The 12,273-nt window shown below is 36.2% G+C and overlaps 1 protein-coding gene and 1 non-coding gene across 3 annotated transcripts in view; one reads left to right on the plus strand and one right to left on the minus strand.

Annotated features, from left to right (window-relative positions):
- Positions 1-12,273, minus strand: part of LOC149562872 (uncharacterized) — a 110,989-nt gene that overhangs the window by 70,796 nt on the left and 27,920 nt on the right. The gene's annotated exons all lie outside the window — the stretch shown is intronic.
- LOC149562873 (U6 spliceosomal RNA) lies at positions 5,771-5,870 on the plus strand. The gene has a single exon (XR_016364315.1). It is a non-coding gene; the product is annotated as a U6 spliceosomal RNA (small nuclear RNA).

Below are 12,273 nucleotides of genomic sequence, written 5' to 3' on the forward strand. Positions count from 1 at the left end.
GATAAAATATTTCCATCAAGGCCAAGGGGGCCAAAGTTTCGCTCTTGGACTTAGATTGGTCAAACTAAGAATTTCACATCATGTCAACTTAATCTGCCAAGTAGGCCACCTCATTGGATGACTGGTGTCTTCCATTGAGGCCAAGGGGACCAAAGTTTCGCTCTTGGGCTTGGTAGGGTATTGGTTTAGAACTAATTTATCACAACTCATCTTTTGTTATGAGATATTATATACATGTGCATGCTAACAAATACTTATTCTTGCAGGGTTCATGATCAATAAAAAGCATTAGGGAAGTATATTTTGTAAATCATTTCCTTCACTTCATTGTGAGAAACAAATTATAAAGAATCAATAAATAACATATGATGTGTCTACATTTTGTATGCTTCATGTCTTCATCTGTCTGCATTGTGTCTGCTCTGTGTTTTCATTCATTGAAGATGTATGTCTTATAAAATCTTCTAGGCCTTTTGTATGAAAATATGTTTCTTGTCTATGAAAGAGCTTGTGCATGAGTGATATTGCTTGAGGACAAGCAATTTTGAGAAGGGGAGACTGTCATGACCCCTCCAAAAAGGAATCCTATAATTATAATTGCATAAAATATAATAATAGTTCATATACTATTATCGGTTATTCACAAAAGAAATAATATTGATAAACTATATAGATAAATATTTATGATCTATTTATTCTACTTAATTATTTATATTATTCATAATAATATAAATTAATATTATTCATAATAATAATAATAAATATAAACATATTTAGTAATATACATTAATTATGTAATATGCATACATTACTAAGCCTAATCGACGGCATTATAAATATTTAAATATAATCTAACCTAAATCATTTCATAATCAAGCCGCCATTTATCATGTCACGGGACACGTCTGCTCGTATCCAAGTCAAGGGTATTTATGTGGAAGAAGTGTTCGGCTGTTCATATATAAAAAAAGCATTTTTTTAATATCCCACTCACCATTCAAAGGCTTGGAACAAGCGTTGCAATGGACGTTACCCAATCACATTGACAGAAGCATATTAAAGGAGGTACGAACATTCAGACCGGACTCCACATCGACGTTAACGAAGGAGAAGAAAACCAACGTTAGGGAAAGGAATAGCATTGAGTTCACTGACACAAAGTGTAGAATAAGGAAAGTCCAGAATCGGCATCAGGGCAAGACATACACCATCAAATTGCATTAAAGCAAGCTTGGAGCACAGGATCAACACTGCAACGAGTGGAAGGATCTTCGTCGGGGTCTACGCCAATACAACAAGATACCAACCACAATGTTCGAATAACATAGGCTGTCAGCGCTCATGTGAAAAGGGATTGGTAAATACATATCCCAATTCAAGGAATAACTTAAGTGACCAAGATTATCAATAGGATGGGAATATTAAAGTTGATTTACCAAAGAAGCATAAAATTATTAATAAGAGAAAGAGTATAAAGTTAGATATACAATTAGGAGAGACTCCTAATTATAAATAAATATATTTTTTCTTACATACAAGGTATATATATATATATGTCGAGTTTGGAAATCTTTGAAATTAAAAAGAAAAATTTAATATATTTTCCAACCATAGAAAAATACTTGAAGCTATTCATAAGGTCTTAAACTGAAACTAAGAGCAATTTGAGATAGAACCCAAATCAAGACATTACAGATTCAACAAAGAAGACCAACACAAACTGGCTCAACTATGAATGGAACACCTTGTTCATTGTAGACTAGAAAGAAGCGAGTGCATTAGTTAGCCCAAATGGCATTACCAAAAACTCAAAGTTCCCACAATGACACCAAAATGTTCTTTTCTCAATATCCTGCTCCCTAACACAAATTTGATGATACTACGACCTTAAATCAATCTTGGAGAAAAATTGGGCACTATATAATTCATCTATCAGCTCATCAATCCTAGGGATAGGATACCTATTTTTGATAGTCCTCTTCTTCAACAACTTGTAGTCAATGCACATTCACAAGATACCATCCTTCTTTTGGACCAAGACCACAAATGAAGCAAAAGGGGACTTACTTGGTCTGATGTCTCCCATAGAAAGAAACTCCTTGATAGTTTTTCCTATCTCATCCTTGAGCTGCTTGGGATGTTTGTAGGGAGTGAGAATCACATGCTTAGCACCCTCCTCCAACTCAATGATATGATTAATCCCTCTATCCAAAGGACGCCCTAGTGCAATATCACTAAACACCTTAGTATGCTTAATCCACAACTCTTGTATGTCTAGATGGTAAACTAGTTTCTGTTGCTCTTGTGCTAGCATCAACACATTCAACTGCCCACTCAACAATGTCACGTTGAATAATCCACTCCATCCTCCTGAAAGATATAACCCTGCAACTAGTGTCTCATAGGGCTTTCAACGCATATGTCTTCCCATCAAGCTGCTCCATAACTTGGAGGGTGAACTCGCCAATGTCATTAAGCCATGTCATTCCCAAAACCATATTTGTGTTTCCCATGTTCACTACATAGAAAGTTGTTCAAGCACATGTGAAGATTTGAGATCATCTTGTCGCACTTGAGAATGTAACCATTTGCAACCTTCACTCCAATTCCTTCAAAGTCCTCAGTGCATATACCACAACTCTCAACCAACCTAGCATCAATGAAATTATGTGTGGCACCAATATCAAGGGAATGATCCTTTTTCCAACAAAGAATCCACGCACCCTAACAGAACCCTCACATTGTATGCTAGTAAGATGTGCTTCCTTAAGTTTGACTTTTGTTTCCAGGTCTCCCTCATGCTTAGACTTCTCTAATTCTTTGTTTCCATTCCTCCCTCATGCTTAGACTTGTTTGACTTAGATTCCTTATTATATGTATCTTGCTCAAACTCTGAGTCCTCATAAAAAGCCCACATAACTCTGTTTGCCTCCCCCTTAGGCCTCAATGGACAATCATGACTTGCATCATATGGCCCTTTGCAGTAGAACCACAATTTCTTCTTTGTCAAATCATTAAGTGTCTCTCAATCAGGTAGAGATGTCAATTTTCCCTTTGGGTGTGCCTTGTCCTCTTTCTTGGGAAATATTTTATTGTTCTTGTACAAAGATGACCCCTTGGCTGAAAACTTGCTCTGTAGGACTGTAAGTTCCATGCTTTTGGCCTTTTTCATGGCTTCATGTAGTGTTTGGGGATCAAAAGCTTTTATCCAACCTTCCAAAGGTTCCATTAGGCCTTCAATGAACAACATCACTAATCGCCTCTCTGATATTTTGGGAAACATGACTGATAATTTTTGAAAGTCACCAATAAAACTCAAGTTCCCAATATGTTTGAGTTGAGCCAAATCCATGAAGTATGTTTCAGGATCCTTCCTATCAAAGCGCCAAATCAACCTATCCACAAACTCCTGATAAGAAGTGATGCAGTTATGCTGAAGTGTGATAATCCCATGATACTACCATTATGTGCTACGCCCTCCAAGTGTAAAGTGGCATATTTTATTCCATCCTCCTATACCACGGATTGAAGGTTCGAGAATATGTCTAGCTTGTGAACCCAAGAATGAGGTGTGACCTTTCCATTGCGCTCAAACATGGGTAGTGTGAGCTTACTAGTGGCTTTCTTGAGGTCTTTGTTTTGGCATCTTGGTCTCCTCTCTCTTCTTGCTTTGTAATGCCCCTTTGACTTACAAATCTTTCAAAGCTTATGCATTCCAGAACCTATGATGTCAACAACTCCCACTCATCATTTCCTGCCATAAGATCATCAGCAAACATTGACCCACTTTTTTCTTCCTCAGGTTCATTCCTTAGAAAGGTAGGGCACGTAGGCCTATTAGTGGTACGGGTGGGAGCTCTCTATGCAAGACTTTTGTCGTCATTAGGTATATGGTTTTGTCTTTCTTGTGGGTGCATTTGTTGAATCATGGTAGTAAGTGCATGCAAAGCATCAACCACTTGTTGTTGTCTTGTTGTCATGTTCCTGAAGAATTCTCTTAGTTCAATTACTTCATTGTTTCTTCTTCCATTTCGTAGTGCTTCTTCTCCTCCCCTGTCACCCATGCCTTCTAATGGTATGTCCTCTAACTGAATTTCCTCTTGCTCTCCTCTCCTTCAATTGTAGTACCTATAATGACCTCATTGTTGTGGCTGCATATGAAGACTTCAACCCTCAAGGATGGCAGGATCAAAGCTCTGATGCCACTGTAATATCCCTTGCTCATATATGGTAGGAAATGAAGAATTTGCACTCAAGGAATATTGTAACACTTTGTATGCATGCTGGTTTCTATTAGAAACTGATTGTAATTGATGTAGAGAAACATATGACAACTAAATATGAACAAATTCACCCAAAACACACTATAATTCTGAAGTAAACATTTCAACAAACACTTGCCATACATGCTTCAAAAAGAAATCTGAATATTTAATACTGGTATCATAAAGTTCTGATTACAATTTCAGACTTTGTAAGGTGCAAAACAACATTCATTTATTCAATACAAGTGACATATGAAAGTACTCTAATGTCTGCCCCTGATTTTTGAACACATGTACTTCCGAAAATAATTACTTCAATGAGAATTAATACTCAAAACCAGGTATAAGAAGCCAGATGAATTGCAGATGTAATCATGATCTCACATGAAATTTTACTGATTTTTTGGGCCCTCCAAGTGCAAAGTTGACCCTAGCATATGTCAGCTTCCTTTCCCTTGAGTTGCAGATGTAAAATAAAATAAATGCATCCATTAAACTCCTCCGAACCACCCTTGAAATGAATGGACAATTGGTAGAGGTTGTTTGCACAAATACCCAGAACGAATTGATACTTCAAAGTGAAGATATGAGCAAGACAATGATGCCAATGATGCCCTAGAAACAATATAGCAGACCTCTAGAAACAATTATCAGCAACTTGATAGTTTCTCAAAGGTACTCCAAAATGATTGCCACGTCTTTCTGGGATTAATGCTCCAACACCCACAAACAAATAATATCAAAATGAAGCTATACAAGCAAAAATCTGAATATAGATGACCTCCATGAAAGCTTCAGCGAATCTGACCTTTGGCCCTTTGGCCACCATATTAGTACAATGAAGAAACTGAGGTATCTCCAATCGCTGCAATAATCACAGCTGATAGTTTCACAACCCCAAAATTGCTTAACCAATGAGAATTTTTGTTTCGAAGGCTCAATAAAAACATCAGAAACCCTTGGCACCACCAAAGAACAAAGCAAGCAAGTGTCAAATCTGGATGCCCAACAATGAGGCTCTCACCTCTATTTATTGTTTTCTTCCACCCCTTCTAAAAGAAATAATATAGTATTAAATTGCACATTCTACAAGATTCCCCTTTCCAATATAATAATAGTTTATATTTGCACTTCCATAATATTAAAATATCATTATAATACAAAGTGCAAACAAATATTATATTATTAAAATATATGTCTCATCCAAACCGTATAAATCCAAGGGAGAAGCCATAGTTACTGCACAAATGACCCTCTTATCAATTCCTTGGCCTACGAGGGTCAAATGATAGGCCAAAGTCTGTCAAGTCTGAGTACTAGCAAGAAGGGGACATCACAAAACAACAAAGGTGTGACAAGGCAGAGACAAACTATGTGTAAACTAAAAATACTAAATGCACTATGAACAATGTTAAATATTATGAAGCTAATAATTAACAATGTGATGTTAGCAGGAAACAAGACTGTGAAAAGAATGAAAGGGTATGGAGAAAAACAACTTTGATGTCTCTTTAGAGACATCCGATAAAATTGGAATGATATAGAGAAGATTAGCATGGCCCCTGTGTTGGGTTCACTATTTAGTGTGTTGGTTAAGTGGTATTATTGTTGTTGCCCCACCCATTTTCAAACCTTCATCAAATCATTGTGATCGTGGGCTTGTGCCTTTGTCGATCCAATGTGCTCATGAGTTCAGGCCTCAACTTTGTTATATGGGGGCAAGGTCCCCATTAGTGGCCTCATTGGTTCATAGTTCCAATTCAAAAGAGTTTCACAAAGACTTAGAGTGCATGTCATGCCAACACCACCGCTCACGTTACAAAGTTTGCCAAGTACTTATCTAAAAAAACACTTTCATACAAACAGCGAAAAAATAATTTTTAAATAAAAACAATAATAAGGCAGACATCCTCATGAAAATGCATCCTCCCAAATACATTCAAGGTGTCAACCGAATTCCCCTTGGTGGTTACCAAGATTATAGGCAAAATAAAAAAGTAAATCGGCAACAAGTTGGCATAATAGAATACGATTCAAATTCCACATCAACAACTGAAACTGATGAACCAGCATTTGCGAAAAAAACAAGTTGAATTATTAAAAACCAACACATTAATTTCAAGATTTATCAGAGATAAATCAGGAAAAATATAAATAAGGGAATGGATAGCCAAAAACTAGGGATTAAGCACAAAATAATGTTTCCTCCCAAAATTTTCTTTGTTGTAACCCTAGATTCAGAAATTGCAAGAATAAGATCATAAATACAACACTATGGTGGCTTGATGATAAATTAGTGTATGTATAGAAAAGGGTGTGAAACCTCAACCCAAAACTATCATCACGAATAGAGTGTGCTTCCTTGATCTGTATGAACAATCCCCTACTCAAATATTAGACAGGATTTCCAGCACTTAATTGGGTCCAAATTAGGAGTGGTATTGGGGTTGGAAATGAAGAGAGGGAACTCAACTCTTTTCACATGAGTAAAGCTACTCCCTTTTGAACTAATTCCAAACTAAATACATCTGCATTAGAGTAGGAATATGGAAACAGTACATTGAAGTAGAACCAAAATTCTACTGCCTAAATTGCAATAGTCGGTCTCATCCAACAGATAGATGCTCCAAAGTCCAAACACTTTAGTGAAAACCAAAGAGTGACAAAAGGCTAGAAGAGGGGTAAAGTCTCAAATGAAAAAAACCAAGACAAAAGGAGATTGAAATTACAAAAGAGGCAATAATTGAAACTAACAGAGAAGCTTAGAAGATTTGACAAAAATAATGGACAGTATATGAAAGTATGTCATAATTCAGACCCCTACATACATTATGATATCAATCAAAGATGCTGAAGAATTTCGAAAAATAGATTCAAAGGAAAATCAAAAGGAAAAAAGAAGATATGTGCATAGCAATACCTTTAGCGTAGGAAGAGGAGGTAAATCCAGAGGAAACGAAGTAGTAACCAAAGATAGAAAAGGATGCAAATTTCCTTGCAAATCCAAGCAACCAAAAAGAAACTCCAAAGAAAGAAAAATCATATTACACAATATTAGAGGATGATTTGGAGGACAATGATGGGGAACCAATTGAGGAATTGGACATTTTGGAACACGGTGCTTCAGTCAAACAACTGCAAACATTTTAAACAATGGACCTTACAAGAAAGGTAAGCAAAGAATGTCATACAAAAAAAGAGAGAAGAGGAAGTGCTCCAAAGAGAGTGCATATCTACTCAGATATGTACCCAAGGAAGGAACCCCTCTCCCTTGGAAAGCAATGAAGATTCTCGCATGGAATACTAGGGGCTTAAAGACATGGCAAAATCATCAATTAGAAAAAATATTCAATAACATTATCCTAATTCAAGAAACCAATTTCAAAAACAAAGAATCAAATCAATTTGTCAAACACTACAAACAACGAAAAGGACAATTTCTAGAAGTTAAAAGAGTTTCAAGAGGAATAGGTATCTTACGGTGACCCAATCAGGTACAAATCGATAGAACAACTCTTAAATAACTAGCAATTGGCAAAACTTAAGAGTGAAAATACACCTCTATGCTTTTCCATTTTCAATATTTATGGCCTCGTCAAAATTGAGGATAAAAACAAGCTATGGACAGAAGCAAGTCTCAAACTCAAATCAATTCAAGATAATTACATATTGGGAGGTGTATTTCAGTGTCATCTTAGACTCGAAAGAGAGATATAGAGGAACTGAGCGAGTTAATCAAGTACAAAAAAAATTTCAAACATTTGTTACAGACAACTCACTAATTGACTACCAACCTACAAATGGAAAATTTGCTTGGAACAATGGGGAAGTGATTTCACCAATACTGAAAAGACGATAGACCAATTTCTCCTATGAAAAGGATGGGGTCAACGAGCCAATCCTTCAAAATTCTCTAATTCACCCAACACCTATATCAAATTATTATCCAATTGAACTATATATACTAGAAGACTCAAGCAAACCAAAATCACAACTCTAATTTGAAAAAATGTGGCTTTGACACCCTAATTTACTCCCATATGTAAAAAGTGTGGTGGAAAGTACCAATCAACGAGAACGGAGCTAATATACACATTTTTCATTAAAATTTATAAAAAGCTCAAAGAAAAAATAAAAAGCATTGAACAAATCAATATTTGGTAACATCTTTGAAGACAAAGCAAAATTAGAAAATGAAATTCACCTAGCAAGAGAAGAAAGCTACTGGAGATCAAAATCCAAGGAAGTATGGAATTTAAATGAGGTGACCTAAATAAAAAATTATTTCACAACATTTCAAAGGTTTGATAGAACCTAAACAAAATCACCTAGATTGAATGAAGTAACAAAAGTATAACTAGTGTGTTGGTAGTGAGCCAGCATCCCTCAACAGATTCGTGACATGGTTTAATAGACTTCTATGTCTTCTATAAGTCTAGTGGTTGTATCGGGCATTAACTGGTCGATCTTTTGGTGCAAAGGAACCCCTAGCAATTATAAAGTGGCATCAAAGCTTGGCCAAAGGTTCAAATCATTATAGGCCATGCCAAGTAATGCTAGGAGGAGGATTGTTGGTAGTAGGCCAAAGTCTCTTGCTGAATTTGTGACACTATTTAACATGCTCTTGTGTCTTCTATAAGTCTATTGGTTGTAGAGGGTGGGGGCCCTAGCTCGGTTGGCTAAATCTTCCCTGTTGCAGGGGGTTGGTCACGGGTTCTAGTCTCCTCCGTCCTCGTGGTACTGGTGGGCGTGTCGCGCCAGCGCTACCGGTCACGTTAAAAAGTTTACCAGGCGCACTGCAGTTTATAGGGGGGCCGTGTTGCACCGATTCCTACAATCTAAAAAAAAAAAAAAAAGTCTATTGGTTGTATAAAGCATTGATAGGTCGATCTTTTGGTGCAACGACAACCGTAGCAGTCTAGCAGTTAACACAGTGACCCTCAAGAAATATACAAATCTGGGGTAAATTATTTTCAGAATGTCCTTGAGGTCATGGGGAAGTGGACACATTACAAAATGCATTTGTGCAAAACATAAAATCACTCATCGTAAGGGAAGCCAATAAATTTTTGATGAGATCAACATCAATCTAAGAAGTCTAAAAGTAGCCTTTGAGATACACCCTAAAAAGCCCCTCAACCTGATGGGTTTATAGAATTAATCTTTCAAGTGTGTTGGAAATTCATGGGAAGAGACTTACGCAACTTAAATTTTTTAAGCCAACATAGCATTAATTCTAAAAAAATAGATGACAATTTTTGTAGATTACAGACCCATATCACTATGCAATGCACAACCAAAAAAAAAAATCTCCAAAGTCATGGCAAGTAGGTCAAAATGGTATTGCTAGAACTAATATATGAAGAACACATCAACTTTGTGACTAAAAGGAACATTACAAATGACATCATAGCAACTCATGAAGTGCTTCGCTCAATTCATAAAGTGAATTTGAAAGGTATGATCCTTAAATTAGATATTAGTAAAGCATATTATAAGGTAAAATGGTGCTTTCTTATTCAAATAATGGAAAAAATTGGTTTTAGTCAAGAAAGGTTAAAATAGATATATATAGTTGTATTTCAACACCTAGATATTTTGTAATTATAAAGGGATTGACTCAAGGCATCTTTCAAGGAGAAAAAGGATTGAGATAAGGGGGTCTACATCTCTATTCCTATTTGTTATTATGGCCAACACATTAAGCAAGGCAATAAATAGACAAAAATAACAAGGCTTATGGTAAGGAATTAATATTCTTAAAGAACTACCCTCCTCCCACAAGTTGTTAATTGATGATACATTGCTATATATCCACCACCACAGAAGTAGAAAACATAAATACAATACTAAACGAATAATCAGAGATGGTAGGAGAAACAATAAACGTAAACTAGTCAAATGTATTCTTCTTAATGCACCATAAAGAATACAATGTAGAATCAAAACACTAATTGGGTTCAATGAAGAAAAGATCCCTTCAAAATATTTAGGCATGCCACTTTTTAATGATGCAATTGAGGAGATCTTTGGAATGCAACATTAGAAAAATGCACCAAGAAAACATAAAGTTGGAAATGAAAATGGCTGTCCTTAGCAAAATGCATCACTGTGCTAAAATCAATAATATCAAGAATACCTATTTATATCCTGTCAAACTTAAAGCTCCCAAAAAGCACATGGCAGAAGATAATTTCAGCTTAGAGTAAATTTCCATGGCAAGGATCCAATGAGAAAAAGAAAATTCCATTTACCACATGGGACAATGTAGACACTACGAACCAAATAGAACATTAACCATCGTCGGCCCCCATGCAACTTTGGGATGTGGAATTTCATAATTTAAAGCAGAAATTTGACCGCAACTCATTCAAGCTAGAAAATCGAAAATGGACAAAGCTTTGTTCTGGGAGGATTCATGGAATAGACATAGGCCCTTAACACCATCCTAGATCTTGCACAAACAATACAACAATCGTCACAAACTTACAAGGACAAGGTTAAAGATTACATAACATGGTAATCAAAAAAAATATTCCATATTGTCTATGGAAACATTTCAATATGCTCGAACCTAACATCCAAAACATACTAGTTAAAGAAATAAAAAAATATTAGTGTTAATCTCAAACAAAGTAGATGAGATAATTTGATGCACAACCAAATCAGGAAACTAGCCAATAAAATTAGGTGATGAAATGGCCCAAAATGACACTTCGAGCAAAGATTGGCTAACCAAGATATGTTGGGGAACAAACGTGTAAGACAAAGTAGGGGCATTTTCTTAGAAAACCCTTCATAAGAAAATCCTAACAAGGGATAGGCTTCTAAAGATAGGTGTACCATCCTAAAAAAGTTAGCACCCATAATTGGAGGCTCTAGGACCTATTAGACCCCACTTTGTTGATTTCAAGATCCAAATGTCTTTTATGCTTAAATCCTGCATCTTTCATTTTCTTCCTCTGAAACTTGTCGCACTCCACTAGACCTAAGCAAGCTTTGAGAAAATTGAACTAGGTTGACCAGGTCAGCCTTGTCTTGGACTAGGTCAACCAGGTCATCCTTGTCTTGGACTAAGTTGACCAGGTCATCCTTGTCCTAGAACATTGTGCTAAAGTGGGCTCCAGGCCCAATGGGGGGGGTTTTCTTTCCAAATCTTTAATTGTGATCAGCCTAACAATACTGAACCCCAAAATGAGCATAAAAGGACATCAAAGCCTCTAATTTTAAGATCCACGAGTATATGCAATAAATTCATTATTATCAAGTTATTGGTGATTTCAAGAAAAGACAATCTTCCCTCATTGATGTAAATTTATCTCCCCTTGATAGCCAAGTAGAGGAATTCACAAGCAAGTAAGATGATTCATGCATCAATTCTTCTTCACTCTCCTTCTCCATTGAAAATTTCAAGCATATCAACATTCAAGATCTAGGATTGGCAAGTGTAGATCTTACCATTTGTGAAGGCATCCTTGATTCTACAACACATTCCAAGCATATATTCAAGCATCTTCATGGTTTGACTAATTTCTACATCCATCCATGATGGTTTTTCATGCAAGGTAATTTAGACATTTATCTTGTTTACATTATTTTCCTTATGCAATTTATATTTCATTTCAAGGTCGATTCCTAAACAAGTTTTTGACCAAGGCAAAAATCCTTTCCACAACCTTTTTCCCTTCCTTTTTGCGTGTGGGAATGAGTTTCAAAGTGTCGGGTCCAGATCAAAAAAATTTGTCACAGCTACAAGTCCTTTATAAATTTTATCAATTTCAGAGTTGAAAGGGCTAGGTCAAAACTCTAGAGCATAGTCCCAAGCTAGGTCGACCATGTCAACATTGTCCTTTGGATTTGATATTTTCACAGACAAAAGTTATAGACATCAAAGTTCCAAATCCAGAATCTTACTTGATTCTAAAAGCTCTATGACAATCATAACCATAGTTACACCACCCTGAGGGACGGGGGGACAACTTTCCGAGATAGGGGGACAAAGGGGCCT

Source organism: Cupressus sempervirens, chromosome 4, assembly GCF_028749045.1.
Source record: "Cupressus sempervirens isolate cs-2001-9-10 chromosome 4, ASM2874904v1, whole genome shotgun sequence".
Taxonomy (NCBI): Eukaryota; Viridiplantae; Streptophyta; class Pinopsida; order Cupressales; family Cupressaceae; genus Cupressus; species Cupressus sempervirens.